The sequence below is a fragment of the Ptychodera flava genome, chromosome 17 (genome assembly GCF_041260155.1).
Source record: "Ptychodera flava strain L36383 chromosome 17, AS_Pfla_20210202, whole genome shotgun sequence".
Lineage (NCBI taxonomy): Eukaryota > Metazoa > Hemichordata > Enteropneusta > Ptychoderidae > Ptychodera > Ptychodera flava.
Window position 1 is genome coordinate 31628375 of NC_091944.1, and position 26181 is coordinate 31654555.

Genomic DNA, 26181 nt, shown 5'->3' on the forward strand with positions numbered 1-26181 from the left:
TTATTTTAGGGATTTGCAAGGACTACCTGTACCCGCCAGTGCTATTTTAAGTTAACATTTCCGTCTCACGGCCTTATCGCCAAAACTGAGGGCATAGCGTTTCAGTTGGATGTCTGTGTAAAAGGACAGTGACAAAATCAAACTTGGAGAAGAAACATGTAATGAGCATGACCAGAAAATTCAGGAGTGAATGAGTTGTATTTTCTGTCAAAACGCACGAGACAACATTTTGACTTCGCGATTTTCAGCGATATAAACTAATGAGACACTAAAAAATGTACGCTTTGGTAAATCTAACTATTTATCTTTCAATTCGCCTAGTTATAATTAACATAAGTTGAATTCTCGATGAACTACAGGCGATATTTCTTTACAATGTGTAGCGCTAGATTTAGTGATTTTTTTTGAAATTTTCGCGTTCCATACCACCCACGAAGGAAAATCGATTTTGCGCGTCTCGGGTATCTGCGTCCGCACTGTTGAGAAAGACGAGTAATTCTCGCGAGACTTGGCATGTAAAAGCGTTCCAAGTGATACTGCACATCTGAATTGGCAGGCCACTGGGAGAAAACACTCAATAAATTGCAAAAATTGCGGTCGTTCGCCAGCTGGTATCAATTATGAATGATTCAGTGTAGACATTAGGGTTTTGTTTTTTGTTTACCAAGTTATTATTAAATACTTTATATCACCATGAAACGAATTTATGATGAGGCATATTGCAACGCTTGATGAGTCTTTCCTGCGTGCGTTATGTTCAGTAACTCCAAGGAGGATAAGGGTTGTTGTTTGTTCTAAATGAAAAGCATACGTTATATAATGAACAATTCTCGGTGGAAATGTTCAGCCAGAATTGACCAATATAAGTAAAGTAAAATCAGAACTGGACAGGAAACAAAGTCATCTTACTCATTTATTCCGAGTCGTCCTCAAATATTCTACACGGACGGAGGATAGAAATTTGCATATACTATATATACTCCTCTTTGATCTTGTGTATGTTTCAGTAAGGGTATGTCACGTGTTATTAATGATCTGATTTCATCATTACCTGCTGGCTAAAATTGTGCCAGAAACAGATCATAAGGGCATCCTGGATCAAGAACAAATGATCGACGCCTGATAATAGTTGCGTCGTGTATATGTATATGGTGTTGATACTTGTTCACATTCGACGGGCACTCAATTATTGTTTCTCTCGTAGAGGCACAATATGATGAATAATTTTTTCTATTGTATTTAATTTGACGCGAGCTAATTCCACCCAAGGTGCCAAAACGAAATAACTGTGACAATTTCGTACTACATCAACTACTGGGACGATTGTTCATCTGATCACTCAAGCAAACTTATCGAATTAAACGTTTTCTGAATTGTTAGTTACATCTGTATATACGGATATAACAATGGACTGTGTAACAGTTTGTTGAGTGTAATATTTTGGTTGAAGACAAAAAGCTTTCTGCCTTTTTGAGGGCCCATCTTTAATTTACGTAAACTTTCATTGAGCGGTACACCCTTCTGACTTCTTCTTTACCTTTCGATGTTTTCTCTGCAAAACGTTAGTACATCATCATTCAATCGTTCACCTGAAACTTTTCTGAGACTTTTGGGAATGAGTTCCACGACCCTTTCTGATTAGTATGTGAGATGGACGTCGAGGTGGTTTTAGATGATAGAGGATAATACGACAAGTATGGTACGAAAGAGAAAATCTTGACCCTGATGAACGCATACTATTATGGTTTCAGGATACTATTTGAAGACTTGAACATGAAGATTTGAAAGGGGTATAGGTTTTTTAACGAAGAGGGTCATTTTAAACATTGGTCTGTTTCATCAGAAAATAAGATGAACAAATGAATAATTCAAGTGAAACTGTTTAATAGAAAGATAATTGTTAAGTGCCCTATGAATGCTAGAAATTCGATCTGCTAACTTAGCTGAGCACAGCAGAAGCGGTTCAAGTTTTTGTTCATTGTTAATGTTGTTACGCGTCAATTGAGATAGAATCTTGAGTGAAACGAGCAAGCGGAGGCCAATAATGATTGCATCATAGTTGGAAACAAATACTGTATGTGAAAAAGTGACAAAGGTTTCAGCAATGTTGATATGCAATGCATCATTCGACTCGAACCTCACAAGTCACATGTATTTCCATTGCAAATTTTGTGCAACAGCGTACAGGTACAATGTTTACTATCATTCATCTACACAAATGATGTTTTCTCTGTGAAACAAAAAATGTCGCCCACGAGTCTGTAACTCTACATCAGAACTCCCTAACCAGGCACGCAATCAACAGTCAGTTTTTTTCTGTATGTTCCCCATCCTGCCACGAGATACTATCGATTTCAGAAGATGCGCTGGAACGCATTTCAGTTTGATCGGTTTCCACCTCGACGACAGTGAATCTATTTTACCATAAATCTACAAACACACATTGCGTCGATTCGTTCCACGGTATATCTTCGAGCTCGCTTCATAAGTCAAACACCGTGTATACGCACCATTGTAATGTTTCTCCTGTCTCCTGTCATCACTATGGAGACCCATTCGAGCTCCGATCCGCTTGGGCTGTGCGTTACATATGCAATGATCTGTCAATTGCCTTCTAGGGGAAGGAAAATGCTCGCTGAAAAGCTGTGTCCATAGTCCGTGACTCAAATGTTCCGAATGGCAGCCACAATAAGATCATCCGCTATCTCATGTGTTGCCTGTCTACATTCGAATTGATATTTATGATTCCTTTGATATTGAACGCTTAAGCATCTTCAAGACAAATGATAACATCTTTTGATGATAAAACAGATGCCACAGCAAGCTACTGAGAAATGCAAACAAATCACGGTTTATAATCGTGTAGTCTAATTTACAATTGCAAGAAAGGTTTCTTATATCAATTCACATATGACAATAATTTTACTCGTAATGAATAACTTGAAACACACGTACACAGCCTGTTTAAGAGTTACATTTCCTGCTCAACATGTTTGATGAGATGTTGAAGTAAACTTCCACACTTTTAAAATTGGCAATTGCATTCTTCATTCGACATCCACTGATCAGGCACACTCTACGACGCCGTGCATGTATATTTAGTTTGCAGATAAGGAAGTACAGATAATTTAAAGCCTAAATATCTGCGACTTTTTGACGACAATTGCATGATAATTCAAACTTTATTTTATGTCATGTTATTTACTAATCGAGAGATGCGTCTCTGCTGTTTACTACACTAATGTCCTGTAAAAGTAATGTATTGCCAAATTTGAATGAATAAATAATACTACGGCGCATCCCGTGCAGAGTGATGGCTAACACTATGTGACTACTCTGGGAAATAACACAAAAGCAATATAATACTCTGGCTTTTTTACATTCACCGACTACTGCGATTCAGTGTATAGTTTTAGGCAGCTATTACGTATTTATCATACCAGTGTGTTGATGGCGCAATTACTGCGATCTGATTGGTCGAGACTTGGACGTGAAAATAACAGTGCGACATTCACAATATAGCGCGGTTGGAGCAAGCACTAGCTCTCAGCTAACGAAAAAAATCCCTTTTTGACGTTTCACGCCAAGATTTCAATTTAATATTATGATATAATAGCAAGAAACCACTCCAGCAACGGGTATGCCACTCGATTTTGACCAGTTCACTCCATATATGCACTGACTGTCTCTCGAGCATGCAGATATACCGTGAAGTGGTCAAAATCTCGTAGTATACTGGACATGGATTATTGCTTAAATAACATGCAGTAGTTCTGATTGGAGCAACGTAAAATGTTCCCTTGAATTTGAAGTTGGCAAATGTGATCATGTTACACCTGTAGGTTGGCATGGGCTGATATGTCAACACTTACGCAGCTTACAATGCTTAAATTTTAGGAGAGGGCCATCGGAACTGTGCTCAAAGAGGGACTGTGGATAGACCCACACTACCGATGTAAACACTGTATCCAAGGTACGTTGGTGATTGATGAAAGTTTTAGCATGTATTTCGTGTACATCGTTAAATTGAAATGTTACAGCTATGTTGACATGATGCATCGAGACAAAGCATGAAAATACATTGTTTGTAAACGATAAAATATCGCACGGCGACACCCTTCCTTTCAGAACCAGTAAAAGTAAAATTGATATGGTGTGACGCTAAACATGATAAAGACACAGAAACGGGAGTTTCGATTTGTATAATTTGAAGAAAATAGCGTCTCTTACATTTGATGGCGTCACTGCGTCTTACATTTGATGCGTCACTGAAGTAAGATTATCTGTAAGCATGAGATTATGTAATTATGTAACATTTCCACTGAGCTATATCGGGGAAACAATTCTACAACAATACAGTAACTAAAGATATGCATGGGCGGATGCAATTATTAATTTAGACATTGTATTAATAGCCATACCGATTACTTGCAATTTGAAACTTTTTGTGATGACAGAAAAGAGATTAATAAATATGAGAAGTTTTGAACTGGAAGAAGACGATCTATAGATGAAGAAAATTTGTCTTCCCGCGGTTGTTTCAGTGAAATGATAAACAAATTTGTTTCATTCAATTATTGATTTAACAGAGGGAATAATATAGCTTGCAAGATCAACGAGTATTTGAACACACTTCTTTCGTTAACTATGCAAAGTATACCCAATAGTTCATTTAATAATTATTTTACAAAAGCCCTCATCACCAGTCATATATACAAAGCTGCTTTTGAATATATAACTTAAGGTCATATACGAGACAATCAATCGCGATTTGACCAAGAGGGACATATTTCTCCAATCGGGTGATCCATTACAATAAAGTATGCGACATGTTGAGGAGACTTAAAAATTGACTTGATATACCTCATGGCTTTTAATGCATGTTTTGTCACCCAATCGTGCCACGTGTGCTGCCACTCCAGGCAATGTCATTTAATCTTGTGTCATTTGAATTCGACACCGTTCAAAGTGCGACAGACACGGTACAAGGTACGATTTCAATCTTGAGTGTCCGTATTTGGGGCGTGATCGTTCACGGAAATGATGAAAAACGACAATCTTTCTACAATCGGTGAATCACACTGTGAGTGGTCAGTCCAATAAATGCAGCTACTCACTTCATCAATGTACACTTTCTTCATCCCTGAGTGGGTGGTGGGACTACGAACCATATAGTTTTGCATCACATTGCGCAAAATACCATGGAGTACACGCACTGCATTCAAAGAGCACGCCATCTGTATCTGATTTAAATAAATGACATATTTCTCGGCCAAACAATGTAAGGATTATTTCAAAATTAGTTGCAGTGGTTTCAGACACGCAAATCCCTTATCGGACGCTATATGAAATCATTCAGTGCATGTCAGACTGTGGTAGGCAGTAACCTCAATTATTGACACACCAAATATCATTGTACATGTACCTATAATATTGACAACATTGTTGAGCAAATAATGGATCGGCGTTATATTACATCCATCCTGATTGTCTATACATCTATATACTTTCACGTCGTGATAAGTGAGTCATCCTTCATGACAGATATTTTGATAAATCGAGGGAGTATGCTCAATTCGACCGGCGAGCGTCTTGTTTTATTGATAGCCTGTCTTCCATTCTTTTTACTTATCGCTATACACCTTTTAATTCAGACTCTGTTCAATGACTATTTGCCATTGTTCGGAATGACACATATCAGCCAGTTACCTGACTAATGTACCGTTATAGCTCACACGGGAACAGAACGCATTTTATGCTTTCCCTCCCGCGAGTGTTGACGAAGTCATTAACTCAGTTTTGAGTGCTTTCTGGATGTTAGGTTAGTGGTCCCAGAGAAGCAAAGCTGTAATGCTGAGCTGACAGATATTGAAGTGGTAACTTGGCCACGTAATCTGTAATAATGACTAAACCATGCTGCACATTCTTGGCTAAGAACTGTCACAATAATGAACGCAGTTAGGAATTACGAAAAACGTAAACTGTATGAGCTTCCGGCTTCACATTACTAGACCAACCTAGGCCTATTTCAAACACGCTCATCTTCAAAATGTTTGTGCACTTTGAAACCAATGGGTGGACTAAACAAATTTGCCGTTTTTACAGAGAGAACCCTAACCCAAAACCAACTAGAAACCCCAACACGTTTCCCGCAAATGTACATTATTCCCGGAGGTATTTTGGTCACAAGAAACCAATTTTTAATCTAAGCCTAGAGACTTAATTGTAGTTGCTGCGTGTTGCTTGAACTATGACCCTTAGTGGATATTGACCTAGTTTGTTTCCTATACTCCAACATACGACAAATAAAACTTTCACAGCAAAGTCCTTCTCCATGCATGCCTATCACCATCTATTCAAGATGAGACGACTTGATCAATAGAGAGATTTGGATTTACAATGTCAACTTCGCATATTTAACTTTTCGGGGTTCTCTTCACAAGTGATGGAAGTAGCAGCCGGTTTGCTACACACGACACTGTATTTTGAATGAAAATTCATTGGGGAGGGGTTCAGGGAATAACGGTAGACGTTCAGCTACAGTTCTTGTGAGGGAGGGGACAGTAAGGTCTGCAACCATCTGCAAACATTTAAATAATTAAGCCGGAAGAAATGTTCCCCATTGCAATTATTTCAGTATTCGTTTTCCCAAAGGTAAATTACGGTAATCTGAATTTTACTGCGTTGATGACGTATGTGTCACCATCATGGTATTGCGAAATCTGATGATCTTTTGATAATTTTTGAAGCCATTTGAGGCAGTGACGGGTAAATATGTTTCGGCAAAATACAGTGTACAATAGTCAGACAGAGAACAAATCATCGGTAGTCATGATGGGCTACATAAAGAGATTGTAACTCTCAACATAGAGAAAGATAGATAGACTATATGTTACTCTGTGCTCTCAAGTTTGTGCCGATGCAAACTGTTATGTAAAATCTGACAAGTTCGATTTTGTGAGATCCGGGAAGTTAATTTATAAAGAAAAGAAGAAAGTGGCAGACGAGTAAGTAGAGAAAAAACTGAAGGCCATTAAATGTATTGGACTTATGATGTCAACGAATGACGTCAGTGATGACGTCAACTGTCGCTCTGTCCTATTTGTGCAAGCAGGAATGGAAAAAAGTCTTAAAAGGACTATTGTAGAATCCGGCAAAATGTTGAAGCCTCGGGCATCGATCTTCATACGGTGTATAAAGCTAAGTTTGCATTTGCAACAGACAAAAACAATAATGTCTAGGTCTTTTTTATCGATGACGAAAAATCCATCTGCTGCAATATAAATCCATGGAAAATCAAAGGCCAGCAATCAGGAGACCTAACCCTTATCTCCTGGTAAATATTTTCGAAGCTTGTCGGATGACAAGATTTATCACAGAGTGGTGAGCATATCCCAACGGCAGGAAATGTACCTTGACTTAGTTGTCAAGAGAAGCTGAAGATAAAAATTTAATTGTGACGATTTATCAAGACCAATAAAGATTTGGAGTTGCTTGATTTACGAGAGACGAAAAACAAACAGTAAGAAACCCAAGGGGTCATTAAGAGGTTTAATAATCAGTTACACAGTATACACAACCTCAAAGGATATTTTAGTATTAGTTTTCCTATACCAAGCTAATGATCCGCCTTTCCCACTGAGAATGTGTCGCGTATTGTACTTACCGCGCAGGTTGTAGATTGGTTGAAAACCCATGCATTGAAACGTGTGTCTTCTAACGCAATATTCCTGTGCTTTGCAAGTACACATGTATTGGGCCATTGCAATAGTGATTATTATCTATGATTGTCTGAGGGTCCCGTTGATGGTGGATGAATGCAAACATACCCCCTAAGATAATGTTGAATTGTACCACAGATTGGCGTGCACCCAGTGTTATTCAGTCTTGCCATCAATAGTACCTGCCGAGTGGAAAAGTTGCCTGTTCGAGCCATCAATAAGAAACGGTACCCCAATCATAAGTTATCATTGGCATCTCATTTTAGAAACGCAAAGCGCTACTGAAGTAAACACTGACACCATGGCCATGATATGATATGATATGCAAAGTCGACATGCCAATCGATCACGATGGACAAGAATAGTCGTCCTTTGCAGACACGTCTCTTCAACCTTACCGGTTCTGTTTCGTTAGATAATGAAAATATATTGATTTTATGGTTAATAATCTAATAGATGTCCGCTGTATCGTTTACTTCATTGCTGGAAAAAAATATTTTTTTTTACCAATTTTCTTTTATACTAGTTGCAGCCTAGCTAAATCCCAGTTCCCATTTGGCATATGCCAATATGAACATTTGGCATGATCATCGCTACTCAAGCAATCATTCATCTCTGCCAAGTGACAGATGTTTGGAAGTTTTCTATTTCCGTTTCTGGAAGTGGTCTTGTCGACTACATGTTGTCATTTGCGGGGGAGTGAATGCCTACACTGAAAGAATTAGACAAGCTAAGTTTTTTCCTCAACTGTCCCTTGCGGGGGGGAGAGAGAAAGAGAGAGAGAGGAGAGAGAGAGAGAGAGAGAGAGAGAGAGAGAGAGAGAGAGAGATGAGAGAGAGAGAGAGAGAGAGAGAGAGAGAAGGAGAGTGATAAAAGAAAGAGACATACAAAAGAAAGATAGTATATATAAGTCAGATAGATAAAGGTAAATAAATGTAATTTAATAGAAACAGCTAAAGATACTTTTGGACAAACTAAGGCCAAAAAGGAAAGATTTGTTTCTGGTCCTTGACATTCCGCAAAAGTGATGCGATGACGCGATTTTCTTTTTTTACTTCCCAACAATGCTGGTTTGGCACTACTGATGCAACAGTTATTGTCTTTATCACTGGCTACAAAATACTTCCGTTTTCTTTTTAGCACTTTAGACATACAAAGAGGGATATCAAGGATAGCTGTATTGATTAGTATGTAAAAAAAAGACATGACGCACAAGTCCTGAAATGACGCTCGCGCTGACCAGAAACAAATCTTTTTGGCCCAAAAGAGTGGGAGATATAACAAGTGTTAACATTTCATGCAATTTTATTTTCGACGTTAAACGTTATTAATTATCTATAAATACATATATATTATCTAAGTATTCATACATTGCTTATATATTAAATCAAGCACCCCTGAGTGATGGACATCTATTAGGAAAAATTGCAAAATTAATGAAAGTAAGACGATATTAAATTGAATGAATTACTGTAATTGAAAATTAATAACAAAAGTAGGGAATAGCTCGGAATAACAATTAATAACGGTATTACTATCTTCATTGATAACACATTCAGCTATGGACAGACTCCAGCTGACACGTACACAAAGTCGTGGCTCATGCCATTCCATTCTTTATCGTTGACAAGTTTGGTGTGGCTGAGAGTCAAGAAGTCAACTTGCAACACGCACACTGGTCGTTCAAACTCGTGCCAGGATCTAAATTCAAGGAGTGTTTATTGCTTGCTTTCGGTAATTGAAGCTGCATAAACATATTTCCATGGGAAATTTATTACCGGATATAGATATGGTGAAAGATAGATAATTTGTTGAATTCAGCGAAGAATATTATGAACAAGCGTTAGCGAAAGACAAAGGACGTTGCTGTGAGTAACATGGGTCCAAGAATCCCGAGAGTGTGTCGTTTATCATCGTGATAATTGACAAACGTGTACAGCACATAAACCAGGTGTCTCGTTGACAAAAACGTCCCATAAATACGTGCTTAAGTTTTTAAACTGCTCATCTGATCCTCCCATAAACAATTTTTGCACCAAAATAACTTCTTTCTGGTCAAACATCTGGTGCGACAATTATAGCACATGGAAGAAATTACGGTTGAGGGCGTTCCATTCACCCTTCTGCAAACATTCATGGCGCACGTCTTCAAATATGTTTATAAGATCAAATCACTGAGCGATCACGGTCAGAGATGGAACACGTTGTAGATCAAGTTTAATAGTTTAATGGTACTACCCTGTAGTCATCGAGTAAATTACCTAATAGTTTGCGATGCAAATTCGAATAACAGCCGTAGGTGAGCTGTACTTTAAGATGAAGTCTCAAAATCACAAATAAATACCGGTAAAACTTGTATGAAATGAACGCACATGATACATGAAACCCTTTGTACACATCACTTATCACTCACAGTATGTATTTACATTGTAAATATATCACATCTTCAGGGTAGAAGGAGCACACTTACACACTCTGACTTTGCAACCTTGATGAATTGCCTCCAAGGAAAGGACAATTATTTGTGAAAAAAATCGACTAACTAGCCTTTCATAATATGCAGAGCTTACCTACAGATGTGGGTGATGGGTTTAACCACCGAGTCGTGTTCAGCCCGATATGGATGTAATCATAAAAGTTGTATGTCTTGCTCTTACCATGTCTACCTGTCCACTGGGATTCAGATCTTGTAATAAGACTTATCATTGGCCTATAGCTCATCATTTGTGACTTTTAAACAGCTACCTCTACTTACAGTGGTCGTTTGGCACCTTAGCACATCACTGTAACACCAAAACGAAAGATGCCAAAGCGAGGGCGAATGACCCGATTGCCACGTAAATTACAATGATTTAGGGATACAAATGAATAATCTGCATTTGAATATTTCGGGCTTAAAGCTTTCCAAACATTAATTATTTATAGATTATAATCTGACATAACTTTCATATATATGTTGCAACAGTTGCATTTGCTAAGTCTGCGATGTCAGGTAAAGGTAAAGATACATCTAAGTCAATTGATTACTAGTATTTTTATTGAAAAACCCTGATATATCTGTTCAGAATCGGTGTCCCTACTTATTTATTTGAAATCATGTACGTTAGCCAATTTGTGTCCCACAGTGGCAAAGAATGCTTTGCAATGAACTGTTGTCTTCAACTGTAAAGTTCATTGAAGTGTCCGTACATACCACGTTAAGTTAGGTGACGTCATGCTACACGACGTCATATCTGATCAGATCAGATCATACCTCATCATATTATTAAATCATATCATATCATATCATATCATATCATATCATATCATATCATATCATATCATATCATATCATATCATATAATATCATATCATATCATATCATATCATATCATGACATGCCCTTCGAAAAGACGACTTTGGCATGTATTGGGTGCAGCATTTGTTCTTGAACATTTAAATTGATTATTGAAGGGAAGCAGTCGTCAGAATTCTGCTCAAAGGTTGCCAGGGACCCCTACGACCGATATAAAGCATGAAACACATTGTTTGTAAACAAGAAAGTCGCATACGCCCAGTTCCGACGACCGCCCCTTTAAGTAACCTACGTTTGACGGTTAGTGTCATCACAGAGAAACAGAGTGGCAACACTTGCATGCCTTTTGTTCCATGGTCGTCTCGGTAGACTATTGGCTTTTCATATTAAAATGAGCTTCAAAGGTGTTAAACTTTTTGGAGGCTTTGTTTGTGGTTGATAATTACACGAGATTATGCGAAAAATACGACGAGATGGCATCGTACTGCCAGTCGCGTAGCAACCATAGTTACTTTGTGAGCTCTCAGGCCAGAAACACTGCTTCACGCCAATCAAAACATAAAACGCCAGCAGTTTCATAAACATGTCCTTCCTTGACGCACGTGTAAAAGACGGTATGACTGACCGTAAACCATTGAGTAAAACCAGACAGTATATACGATAAAAGACTTTCAAATTTGGTTCAAATACACTCATTATATATTCATAAAAATATGAGAGGAATTTTTAAAACGGTAAAACTCGTTTTCCTGAAGCTCAAAACACTCCCGTTTTCGCCAGCACGTCAATTCTGCTCAGCACCACACGACAACAACAACACAAACTTTGCCGAACATACTTTCGCTTAACAATTGGCGAAAATCCGAAATTACCGAAGGATTCATGGTCGGCACTCTTCGGAAAAGAGATGCGAGAGCAACCTGAGGCGAGGCGAACATGGATGGGTTACGTAACCGCTTCACGCCTTAAACAATACCGTTGCCACTCTATCTATCTTTCTCTATGGTGTCATGTAGTCTGATATTCAAATATGGACGCTTTGTGCGTCGCTATTAAAATACACGGAAATATTGATCATTACAAATCACTTAGCTGATCTAGATATCATCAAACTCAACGTTTCTTATTATGCAAGGTATTTTTATAATGCATGGCAATGTTCCACATCATTTCCTGAACGGATCCTCTGGCCGACTGGCCATCTAGCAGAGGCAGAAGAACTGCTACGCATCTTCACAGGTCGATGACCTTTTGCCACCAGATGACCAGCTGGCCATGGTGATACATTCAGGATAGGACGTTGATACTGCCGAGAGTCTATTACTCGATATTTGTAATTCCTACTATATAGTTACGACCCAGATGAGAGACAATCTTCAAAATTATGCCCGAGTCTGACGTCATCGTTTGACTTTTTATTAATGAGAATTCATTTGTCAACAATAACATTGCTTATCGTGTGCGATACACTGTACTTGCAAGGCTAATTTCAACACAGTACAGGAAGATATTCTACAACAACAATTGTGAAAATATTTTGAAAGTTTTACACAGCTACTGTCCCCGAAAATGCAAGTCAGCATTATAGGGGATCATATTTTCCAAGACGGCCGATTATAAATGCTGCTAATAGCTTTTGTATGTGCGTAAAGAAGCAACAGATAATCTGTGCATAATTAAAGAACTAGTTGTCGTCTGCAATTTTAGTAAATAATCTGTGAACAATGATTTTATTGCCTCGCTATGGGGGATAAGCCACTTGTCATTCACTTGTCAAAATCACTTGTCAACTCGAGTAGTGTTCTGTAAGCATCGGTACCTCAAATATCCGTGTTATCGGGACAAGGAATACTTAAAGGTATACAGTCACCTGTAATCTAAATATGCCCAAATATGGTCAAAGGGGCGTTCCTTGGTATTCAAATACCCATGTGAGGGCGCTGTTTTTAAAAAACGGCCACCCGCTTAAAATCTGTGATTGGTCAGATTTTCTCTTTCCATGGTAACTGTACCAAAATTGGAACAGGTGACAGTATACCTTTAAGGGATCAACCTGATTTCAAGCTGAATTTTTTCAAATATTTAAATTCATGAAAATGAGTACATTAAGGCACCATATTGTATCGGGATTTTTCTATTTAAAAATTGAAACAACTGCACTTGTTCATTATTACACATCGTTCGAACAAACATATGCACGCCTTGTGCAATCGCGGTATTTTATGATTAACAATATGTAAATGTATAATTATTTAATCACTAAAAATGGAACAATGTACATTAATAAATGAACTATTTCATCAGTCCTTGATTATATATTCAAGGATATCATAAAAATAAGATAAGACACAACCTGGGTAATTACAGGAATATAATTCATTCGATTAAAATCAGTATAATGCATTCATTTTGTCAATCAGAAGTACAGTATTTTGAGGTATATCAACCGTCTGAAGGTTTTAAAAGACATAAATTTCGACAGTTTGAGAATTTTGACTCATCCCATGGAATGGATGACACTAATGAGTATTAAGATTCACTGTAACGATAGAGTGCGAACTTCAGTCGTCTGTTGTGGTGTCGAAAATGTGTCAAAACATAGACCCTCGAGAGTTTTTCTCGAGGGTCTATGGTCAAACACACTTGTAACTGTCATAAAAGCACATCCCGCCAAGTTAAGCCGACATTCTCGATCAAAGAATTCATACTTTTCCATCGTAGTCTTGTGAACGAGTGTCGCACTTACCTTTTCAGCTCACAGTTTTCAGATTTACATTTCAGCGATGGTGTCGAGATGCTGCGATGATATTTAGTCAGTTTCTCATGCCAGCATCGGAAAGCGGTGTTTCAGGGCTGATATAAAACTCATCTAGCAGACGATAAAACTACGCACAACGTAGGTGAAAAATTAAAAACTGTACTTGTATTATTTTATCGTATGTCTAATAAAACACTCCTGACAATTAAATGGTTTGAAGCGTCGTGTGCTTATCCTGTCTTTACGGGCCACTAAGCAATCCAATTTACCTCAGAAACACTTCAGCAAACAAACATTTCTATTGAAAGCTGTATGTAAATGATATTCAGTGTCCTGGGATCCTTGCGTGACGAGGCCAATGGGCTTCCAATCATTTTGATATCAACGTCGGCAGAAATTCTTCCCCCTGAAGTAGGACACGCAATTTGGATTAGGGTAACGAACTTAGCAGGAATAGTGCAGGCAGAATTTGAGTCCTATAGATCGTTCACATTTCTTCGATTCCATCCGATCGGCTTCACTCGTTGTTTCTCGTGTTGTTCCTTCGGCACGATCGACACCCCTGCCCCTCCTATGTATACACCCACATTGTACCTGCGGCAGCGAAAAAATAGTTGCATCGCTGGGGGTTCTGACGTAGAACTATGAGTATTTAGCCGGGGGAGTGCTACCTCCATACAACCACATGCTGCGAAAAAGGATCGTTTGACACCCCGAACCACATTTTAGTATTCACGGAGAACGTCGCCGTAAATTTGAATAATAGCGTGTTCCTATATCTCAACGGGACTTCGTACACTTTCATCCAGTCTCTCCTCGTTGACAGAGCAATATTTCAAAGTTAATGTTTGATTCACTGGTCTATAATATCAACTATACGTCGCGAATGTCTCCCTGGATTCATATAATCATAGTTATTTTTAATGGATTACCCTTGTCAAGCTACTCCAACAAAATGATACGATTATGACAGAATTATTACCCGAAAAAATTCAGATATTTTTCCGTATAATGATTACATTATAAATAATTATTTATTGGTTGTATTATCCATGATAATACAACCAATTACCATATCATACCAAGAGGTGGCGCTTTCGTTGCCTCTCATAGGATGTATCCATCCGTTCATTCCCTTTCCTCTATCCACAAATGTACCTTGAATTCGGATGCTTATTATCCTTGGCTAAGCAATATAAGACAATGTTTCTCCTAGTCTGGTATTTTCGCTTACATGAGGGAAAATTAGTTATACATAGCTCGGAATGGCAGCTTACGTTTTAACTGTTATAGTTTCTACGGGTGGCCGAGACTTAGAAATATTTATGTGACTTTCTATTCCAGATGGGCACTCCATGCTTTCATTTCAGTTGATATCCCAGATTTACACGGCCGCCTGTTTTGCTCCCCGCCCCCACATGAGTTTCCCAACTTGCCAATTCCGACTTGCCATAATTATCAGGGATGTAGTACGAACGTCTACTGTTTAAAAAGTCCGGCTGATTGCGAAGGAGGTGTAATGAATGGATAGGTGCACCTGACGGCACGTCTTGAAGATACTAACTGTCATGTTGTCCCCGATCTTCTCACTGGAGACACGGTAACATCCACAACCTTTGAGAGATAGAGTCGGCGCGCTAGATACAAACACATTCTACCGATAATCAACGTGCAATGTTACTTCTTCATATCATTAATCATTACAGGGAGGAGTGAAAATTCTTGAATGTGAGTTTGTCAGTGAATAAGAGCTCGTCTCTTCATCGTTTTCAGCCGTTTACAAAATATAGTTACCGGGCAGATAAGGATATCCATGTACTCATTTGTCTATGCAAATTTAATATGATATGCAATAGATACAGCGTGTATGTTCATAATAATGTCGAAACGATTTATCTTAATAGATAAAGGTGTAAATTGTATATTCAAACTCCAACTCAAAACTGTTTAAACATTTGTACATTATCACTGACAGAGGAAAAGTAGATTAAAAAACCATGACAATCATATCATCACATTACAACTCTATGAAGATGTGTGGGACGTTTTAATGCTTCCTCGGCTAATTTGTGTATCTGCGCGTGCGCAGGAGCTCTGACGTGAGCTTGGTGTTTGGTCGTATGTACCCACATCACTCGATTACACAAAGCTTAAATTTTCCAATTGAATTTAATCTAAAAAAGCAGTGAAGATACCGTCCGACCATTGTAATTCAAGTAGTACTATAGTACCGGAGAACAATAGCAATAAAGCGTCACTTTGTTCATTGAAGGCTTGTGGAATACACACTTATATCAAAGGGATGATGTTCACAGAGAAATTATTGACAATATATGAAGTATTTTGATATTTTTCATGGCATCTTTCAACATTGGCTGGTTGTCAAATATTGTCCGCCCACATTTTGCACTTCTCACACTGAAAGATGCGTTTTCATTTGTTCATGCTTATAATTTATGAATGAAATATCAACGCTAACATTTTTGCACTGTTGGGAAGGATATGCTCCACGAAGCTTTCTGATTCCGCGTGAAAAGCGCATGCGTTGTTCAGAAGTCACCATCTGTACTTTACAAGGACACGGAAGCGTCGTAGATGTGGAATATGCAGCTTATGTAAACGTGGGTGGAAAGACCTTGCGACGTCGGCATATATCCAGTGTATCTATCTATCCTACAGAGGATTGTCTACAGCGTTACAATGGATGTAAACTGTGTTTACCCCGAGTACACCAAGTCTTGGTTCAGTTAATTAAAAGACATACGACATTGATTCGCTGGAAAGCAAGTAGAGTATCTTGTTAAGAAAAACTGTTCTTAAAGTGATATGCGCCTCGAAAGTGAAAGCCTTAAACTTTTGCTCGGAGTTTTCTCAATGAATCTTTCAACCCATTCTCTGTCAAAATCAAGAATAAAAATCCGGGGGGGGGGGGGGGTCAGTAGTAAAGTAAAGGTGTACTTTTGGGATGAAGTAAGAATTTTACACCCATTTATTCATTTATCTACATGGAGCGAAGGAAAATTTAACCATCATGTAACTAAAGTATAACCCTGACCTATATATATGAACTCACGCATGCGCGGCGCAGCCTGAACTAAGCGGGAAATTCCCTTCTGAGCATGTTTATACATGTACGGGAAATTCCGTGTGAGTCAACCGGGTCATCAAACTAGCCTATATAAAGGAGCTTTTTTTTACCTGTGTTGTCAGTCCGGCCGGTCGCGGAGTCTAGCTGATGTTGAACACGAAGTTCCTATCGGTGCGAACTAAATTTCATATCCATTCAATCCATAATGTCTTAAATATCTTTCCAGAGGTGGACTAAATCCTTCTGTTTTTGAATTTCTAGCGCCTGATGAAATATGTCCTGAATAAGTTCTGACCCCGGAGCCTCCTCGTTCCGAAGGGTTGCGCCTTTTTCTTGTATTTGTGTAAGCAGCTGTTTATATTGAACATAATAATGTTTATATTTCTCTCGTCTCTTTGCTACACCGTTTTCCCTTGTATTACATCAATAACAACACCTGGTATAGGAGTTAAGGCTAACAGTACCGGAACTGTTGGAATTGCTGCTATTACAGCAGAGCTTACAAGAATTCCCTTAGTAATATTGAGAGCCATATCAATTCGACCCATTAATTTATAACTTCGTCGATATGCAGCACTTGTTCTTTCGATATAGTCAGCCAATTGTTCAACGCTTTCAACAACTGAGATGTGCATTTTTACTGTATATGTAAGGGGGGATAAAAAATAATTGTAGTAATATAGAAAGACAATATGGCAGAAGGAGGAGAAGAAAATATACCACTCCAGGATTTCGATGATGCAAATTTGAATGATGATGATGATGCTGAAACATCTTTTATTGACAATAATACCCCTGCAGAAGACGATACTTTCCAGGCCGGCTCAAGCGACAGACCCGCAGGTGAGTCGTTGATTAGACAGAGAGAAGAACTTACAGATATAACGGCTAAGCAATACTTAGATAGTAATAGGATTACTGATATGGATAAACGAAGATTAATGCGTATAAATGCTAGTATTAGGGATGGAGAGCTGTATTATCGAGACGCTAGGCTGACATCAAATGAAGGTAAGAAGTCTTTAATGCCCTCCTCAATAAAAGGTAAGGGAGCTGCAGAATTTAAAAAGATATATTAGGAATAGATCCAGATTTTGTATCAGAATTGACTGATAATGAAGCAAAAATGTTATTGAAAAGGCCGGCCGATAAACTCAAACCCTACGACATTGGACGACTCAGAGATAGAATAACAGATTTACGAGAAAATTTAGCGATAATGCCGATGAAATACATACTATCGAAAATAAATCGAAAAATGGAATAATGAAAACCCTGAGTATAGAGCTATTAATGATGAATTAAGGATTGCGAATATGCATCTTGGCGAGCTTAACAATGAAAAAGTTAAAATAAGGCTAGAGAAAAGAGAAGTTGAAAAACAGTTAAAGGATCCTGAAACGAGCACCCAAGGAAAAGAAAAAGCCAAGAAACTACTAGCTGAACTCATAACAAGAGAAGCTAAAGTTGACAATCGAATTGAATACGAACATGGTAAGATCAGTGAGGCACGTGAAAGTCTGGCTACGACTAGGTCTCTTCGTGATGTAATTTCTGATCCAGAATTATCACTGAGACTGAAGCTGACAGAATTATTTAAACGAAATGGTATAACAATCGCTGCAATACTGACTGCCATTGGAATGGGAATATCAACAATTGCCATGGCTGTAACTAGAGGAGGAGGAGCAGGAACTGGCGGGTCTGGTTCAGGTCCGCCCAAAGTATATACAAAAGCGAAAGAAATTGTAAAGCAATTTGGTGAATGGTTAAAAACATTGGCCGCAAAAAGTGCTGCTGCAATACCAGGTTTAATCGGCTCCCTCGTCAGTTTTCTATTAAAAACAGCAGGATCGGTTGTCGGATTTGTCGGAGAACAGCTATGGATATTTTTAACTGGTTTAACATTAGTCATTATAAATAAAATTATGTATTAATATATGACACTCCCTACGTCATCAACATGTTTGGTGAAAAGAATATTGCAAAGTTCTTTCTAAAAATAAAGACCTGTTTGGTTTCTCTGTCGAATTGGAATGGTGCAAACTCCGACGAGTAAATCGACATATACTTCGAGCAAATCCAGGTGTCCGACTCAAAGATGATAATCTTTATCATAACATATTAGCTTTCGTGAAGGAATGTCAGAAGACTAACTTCTTTAAGCGACTAGAATTCATAGCTGTATTCCAGGATACTGAGGATGACCAAGAGGCTCATCATCTCCAAGAATATTGGGTTCTTCGATTGATTCGCGACACAGGTAATCGATTTATCTTTCAGGCAGACGGAAATATTTACGTAAAGATGTGATTTTTTCTTCTAAGTCATTATATACACGAAGTGAAACTTAAGATGTGATTAATTTTCTTTTTTTCTTCTACTATATACATTACACGAAAAATGGGGTACGATAGAACATTATCACCGACTTTCACCAACCGAATACCGAATGGAACGAAGTCAGAAAGAACTCATCACGTGATTGCTCATAATCCAAGTGAGGCAGATCCAGGCCAGACACTTATCATACGATGTCCGAAGTTAGAAAGCGGAGTACTCTTAGTTCCAGATACTTTCGACCTGGTTTTTGATCTCGAAGTAATGGGAGGTGGAACTACCCATGTAGTACAAAATGTTGCAAAAAATTTGGTGGAGCGTATGAAACTCACATTTGAGGGCCAGGCACTTTCCGATTTGAGTAAATATAACCTCATTGAATGCTATCGTGATCTCTTCAAACATAAAAAGGAGAGAACGAACATGACACTGTACGGAATTCAGAACGAAAATCTAAGAAAATTAAGAAGCGGTGCGGCCAATGCAGATGCTGACGTCGTGGGCGATAAGTTACTTTTTGACACATATAAAACAAAATATGCTATTCGTCTCACTCACCCCCTAATAACAGGTCATGGAGTTGCATATCCAAAAGCGTTAGGGAGTCATATTGAATGGGAAATTACGTTGGCACCCGCCCCCAATTAATTGTCAGTAATAAACTGATTACAACCAATTATAAATTAAAAAACATTCAAATGGAATATGAAACAATAACTGACCTCGATCTCGCGAGGTCAACTGCTGGTTATTACAACGGTGGAAAAAGTTACCTTTACGAGCATATACATTATTTTAGAACAATCCCATTCAAAGAATCGGACACGGTTATCAATGAAAATATAAATGTACCACGACGTAGCATTAGAGGTATCGCTATACTCTTCACTAAAAATCAGAATCAGAAGAACTGAACAGTGAACTTTTCTTTAACCCATCCATTGAATCTGTGTCTGTATCAATCGAAGGTATTGCAAATAAAGTGTACGCTCAGAAGATGATACCAAGACAATTTTGGAAAGAGGTGCGACGGTATTTTGCTGAAGATAAAGATTGGTGTGAAATTGATATAGATGAGGCCGATTATTTGAAGAATAAATTCTGTCTGTTTATCGATCTGCGTAGTTTTAAAGATATTGAGTTTCATGGAAATGGTTTAAAAGTAATGAACACAAAGGACGGAATTCAACTTGAGATCCTGAAGAAAGATACCGCGTGGGGTGGCGATGACGCTCACAATGATAATATATTTGCCCACATTTATGTTATCAGTGATGCCCTGGTCTCTATTGAAAATAGTAGATTAAAGTCTTTACAATTTTAAACCGTCGTCCGTCCTATCGGCCATGTTTCTGCCAACCATTCGCCTGTGTCTGGATTGTATAACTGCACACGTTTGATATCATTTGGCGCCATCATGATTTTACTACGCTTTTCACTACGGATTTCTCCAGCCTTTTCCGTACAAACTGTACAAATTGTGCCGGCTCGGGCTCCTTCCCAGTTTCAAATAGATCTTTATAATCTTCAAAGTTCAAATGTTTTCTAACACAAACATCTTTCACCCCTTTATTTTTTTTCGTCTCGAAGTTGGAGTTCGAAAAGCATACACTTTCGAGCGTATGCCGACAAAATCAAGAATAGGTTCACCATTCAACTCATCTTTAAATTTACCTATCGCTTTTTTATTAATCTTCGGAAAATCGGGGGCTACCATGGGTCCACTCATCCCACTAGTATCGTAGATCGACTCCTTACCATTCTTTTCCACATCTTCCCGAACTATATCATTGAAAGTTACGTCCGGGTCCGGGAGGGGCACACTGTAAACAAAACTGTCAGTATCCATGTAGGCTAATCGTATTCCAGGGAACTGCTTTCGAAAGTAATTGTAATGCGTCTCATACATAAGCAGCTTAGAAAGTTCCAGTACTGCGGCGCCGATGAAAACTGGTTTTACATATTTATGCTCATCCGTTTTCAGTTCCAGTAGGGCACTGTCGCAGGAATCGCCATCCCCTTCGGAAGTTATGAAAGTTATATGTTTCATCTTTGGATTATACTTCTGAATCTTTTTACGTCCACTATCCGTGCCCCTATCGGAACCGTTCCGTGAGGGGTTCCAGTCCGAAACAAATTTAAAGTCTCTGTACTTTCGAACATCTTCTATTGTCTTGCCGAACATTGCATTATTCATCAGCTTATAGAAATTCTTTTCAAAATCTGTCGTCCCCTTTGTCCTCATTTCAGTGTTAAAGTCATATATGTTTGAGACATGGAGCCTCATCGAAAGCAAGCACCCGATGAATCTTTTTCAATCTCATTCCCATCCGAAGATAGAATTCCAGCAACTTGTAGTGTAAGACATAGGACTCTCTATCCATCACACTTGTAATCAGTCGACCGCCCTGCCTCGGAAATTCATAGTGATGCGGTGCTAATGGCAAATCGCTGTGTTCTTCATGTAATTCGGGGGGATATTCTAAGTCTACTTCTAGAAAACTTGGTGGAAAGGTGGAACCAGGTCCCCCCGTTCCGCCCCCTTCTTCCCATTCTATCGTCATCCAATGAAGTCCGCCCGTAGGCATATCCTGACTCATTGCATATCCGTAAAGATTATTAGCATCGAGATATTTATTTCGGTTAATGGTTTCTCCGGATCATAATTCCCACCTATCTCATCCATAGTATAAGCAGGATGATTTGTCTGTAAATAATGAATATTACACTGGCTGATACCACCTCTAATTCCCCTCTGAATGAATTTCATTTGCTCAGCATCTTGAATGAGTTTAAATTTATTACCTGTGAAAAGTAACATAGCATCCCATGTCAAGCCAGGCGCTGACATGTAATGGGCCGGATCTAACTTATATGCCCTTAAACATGTGTCACGGAAATTTTCGAATATATTTGCAAGAAGTAGAACGTCAGTCTCACAATAGAATTCCATATAATCACGAATCGTCTTACACTCAACTTCGTCCCATACTCTTAATGCATGTTCGTAATCGGACTCTGAAATCCCCTCTTCCGTCAATTCGCTATAAAATTCCCCCCTCTCCGGGAGCTCCCCCTCTCCCAGTCTGTCAACCGAGTCTAAATATTCGTAGGGGAAGAAACCTTTCGCCCTTTGAATGTCCGGGTACGAAAGTGGTACTGCCGTCCATCCGTGGTCCGGCACAGTCGTTGCCAACTTCGCCAATGACCCCATCATCAACTGAGCACTGTCCATAAACTTTATAGAAAAGAAACGTTTCTTTATCTCCCTCTTCCCTCCGGCAACAACAATTGAGGCGTGAAAAATAAATGTTTTCGAGAGACCCATAATTCCTCCATTGCTCGTCTTAGCTATGATTTTAGGCTCTGGTCCCCTCCGGCGTCGATTTCATGTAATTCTTTCAAATAAAAGAACCATCGTATCCCTTGAGGTTGTGAAAGTAGATAGGAATGGTTCTCGACGGCCGGCATCCTTCGCAATAGAAGGTCGCCTCATCCTTCACTACTCGGTATCCGGCGGGCTCCGGACACGCAATACAGTCTGGATTGCCGTAATTAGAAGGATCCCCATCGGTATTATTTTCCAATAATACGATTTCGAATAATACTCAGCCCGTTCTTTCATATCCTTTAGAAAGTCTGTAACACAGGAGAGACCTGTAAATGTTCTTTTACCATAAACAGTGGGTCGGCCTCGTTCCGAAGAGGCCCACCCCCGTTCCACCATAACATACGAAAGACAAATTGGAATGTGCCGGCCGGTCCCCTTCTCAATAATTGCCTCAGTATCTGCATAGACGACGTAGGGGGCGGGGACCTTCTTCCGATGTCCTTCAAATTGACATACTTCCTTAGGAAAAACTGGCTGGGCGGCGTCTGTTCCACAGTATACCTGATGTTTTTCTAATTCTTCTGTTGACTTAAAACCTCTTTTACAAACCAGGCAAATACACTTCCTTCTGCGCTCATTCTTTCGATTAGTATGAGAATTAAGAAGACGATTTAATGAAGTAATTGGCACGAAGTGGCTATCGCGTGAACCCCCGCCCTCCCCACCAACTATCAGTAATATATTTGCTACCCGATCCGCTCCCAGAACCGTTCCGTCAGGGGGTCCCGCTCCCCCCTCGGCTCCGCTATATAACACAGTTATGTCTGACGGGGCGGGATCGGACTCGTGGATCTGAAACACTTGAAGTTTCGTGCCCGGATTTTGCTGCTCGAAGCGCCTGAATACAGTCAGATCGGCGGGCGTAGGAAAGGGAATACCTTCCCAACAGTAGTCAGCAATAAATGGGGCGTACGTATTCCATTTTCTCCTTACCTGACCACATTTCTTTTCACGAAACTCGGGGTCGGTCAACTTTAAACTTGCTACGATGGCGTATTGAAAACAGTTCTCGCTGCCCGAAGGTAGCACCAGATCGCTAACACAATGCTTATTTTTAACCATCTGGGAAGTTGGACTCGTTCCGTTCCCGTAGGAGCCCCAGCCCGAGTAAAACTTCTACTAGAATTACTTCAAAATTAAGTATCTCCTCGAGAACGAGACCAGAACCCTCAACATTTTCAATTGTATCAAGCATACGATCGTAGCGATCTATTAATTGTTGCCCCACATCCGATCCCGATCCTCTTACATCTTTTGTGTATGTATCTTTTAATTTAACAGGCAATGTACGATTTGTGTATTACCAGTTTTCGGATCCGATAATTTGACTTCCATTTCGGTATAAACAGAGTACATCTTTCGGGCCCCTTGACCATACCTTCAATATCCACCAGCTCCCCGATATCCTTGACTCGCTTGACTTCAGGAAATTCTTTTCGTAAAACTGCTCCCTTGAATGCTGTATGTAATCGACGGGCCATCTTTATGATATATACTATCCTAAAAATTTTTAAAATGAAAAAATAATTATTCTATGATAGGTCATCAAAATCCACTATAATATTTTTGTCAGCATTTATTTGTTTATATATCTCACCTAATCTTTCTAAGTCGACTAGTTCTTCCACATCTTGAATTTCTGGTTTATTAGGCGCAGCACAAAATATTAATCTCTCAACAGTGAAAGAAAGAGCACGCTTACTTAAGCGCGGTTTAAATGCTAAGAATTCTATCTTACTACCTTTTCGGATATTACGAGGTACAATAGCAGGATTTTCTCGGACTGGTAGTAACGGACTCACTGTTTTAAAACCGCAGTCAATTTCTTGAACCATATCAATACATGTAGCGAAATCGCCTCTTTTAAACTGAAATTTAAAATACCTCATGCCCGGCTGAGACCCCTCGCTCCCTCGCTTCTGATACACTTTAGATGGATTGTAAAATCTGCACCCTTCGGTGACGGTTCCGATAGGATTCTTGGAGTGAGCGGCCAGGCTTGCAGCATAACTTTTAGCAGTGCTGCATCGAAACTTTCACCTAGGGTACGGAATATTATTAAATCAGTAAACTTTTGAAGACTCGGTTGCCAACGGACACACACCCCATCACATGTAGCTGGATCTCTAGAACCATATTTAGGTCCGATGTTGAAAACTACTTCTAGCTCACTGTCTACGTATATGAAAGGATCTACATATTCACCAAATATGAGTTTGCCTCCATCATCAATTTTGATGTTTTCTCCGGTTTCAAGTATTTTTATTGCATCTGAAATAGAAAGGATTGCCATTGTCTTATCGTATATATCTTAATAAATAATTTTTAAAAAAAAATTTTTTCTATGATATAGTATCCTAAAAATGTCATACATATTCATAAATGGACCAACTGGAAGTGGTAAGAGTTACGATGCAATAAATTTGGCGGAGGGACCGGAGGTGTATCACGTACCAGAATTTGACACTAGTTTTTCCAGCAACATTGCCGACTTTTATAATGGGCGTGTCACCCCGTTTCGATTGTCGATTTTCAGAACCAGTTTATAGAACATACGCTTAGTTTACAATGTCAGGCTGGGAGGAGGGAGGAACAATACATTATTTGTGACTCTTCCATAATTCAACATCTGACTTTTTCTCGAATCCGGGGCGTTTCCACGGAGTGGGAAGAAAAAAAGATTGTTTCTAGAGCATTTGACCATTTACCAGTTTCATTATCATATTCAAAGATATGCCTTGGGATTATTGCAGGCGGAATGTGTTGACTCGAGCCAGGTCGTACGAAATAACCGCCTTAAAAGAACTAGAAGAGATTCACAACAAGTTCAAACAGACTTTCTTAGAAATTTGCCACGACTACAGGCTTCCATGTTTGGTAATTAGTCAGCCCCTTACGCCTGAAGTTCTCAAGAATATACTTAATCCAACAATTGATACCGAGACAGTCGGACCAGTAGAATATCCACGAGCTTTTGACTTTGGAATTGCATGGGGCAGCCCTTCGGCACGCGATAGCGGCAGCCAGGGATTTTTAATAGACGGTTTCGAGGAGGAGGAACTTGAAAAAGCTTATTATCCACCTGGTCAAGAACAACTAGAACAACGTCGAGTCTCACTCAAGAACTACACAAACTTCTTAATGCTTGTGAAACAGTGTGTGCTTATAATGCTCCGTTGACTTACGAGCACTTGATATGATGCCGAAGGAACCCTACGGTTCTGTAACACCGGACTTTGAAGTTACTTGTCTATGGCTCATGTCAGTTGTGTACATTATACTTCAACCAGAACTTATAGATAAAGCTGAAAAAGGGGGACTCGAAAGAACGGACTGTGGTAACATGCACGTCGCTTTGAAGATCTTGCAAACTTAATATGTTCAGGAACCTCCCCTGTACCACCTCATCCACATACTGCCGAAAAAGATGCAATAAGTGAACATTACTTACGACAGTACATGATAAATACTTGGCCAGGTGGTTGGAAGAATAATGGTAAGTTGTCACTTTCTCTTTCAAGAAATTAAGACTTTTTCCATGGTACTTATTGAATAACTTTCGTAAATACTTACGTTAGTACTTACGTT

General features: G+C 39.1%; 1 protein-coding gene across 2 annotated transcripts in view; it reads right to left on the bottom strand.

Annotated features, from left to right (window-relative positions):
- Positions 1-26181, bottom strand: part of LOC139116065 (proton-coupled zinc antiporter SLC30A2-like) — an 89272-nt gene that overhangs the window by 43341 nt on the left and 19750 nt on the right. Inside the window, exon 1 of one of the 2 annotated variants that reach the window (XM_070678576.1) lies at positions 10292-10375. The exons of the other annotated variant lie outside the window; for it this stretch is intronic. The gene's annotated coding sequence lies outside the window, so the exon portion shown is untranslated. Of the gene's footprint in view, positions 1-10291; positions 10376-26181 lie in introns of those variants that run through there. 2 annotated transcript variants of the gene reach the window in all.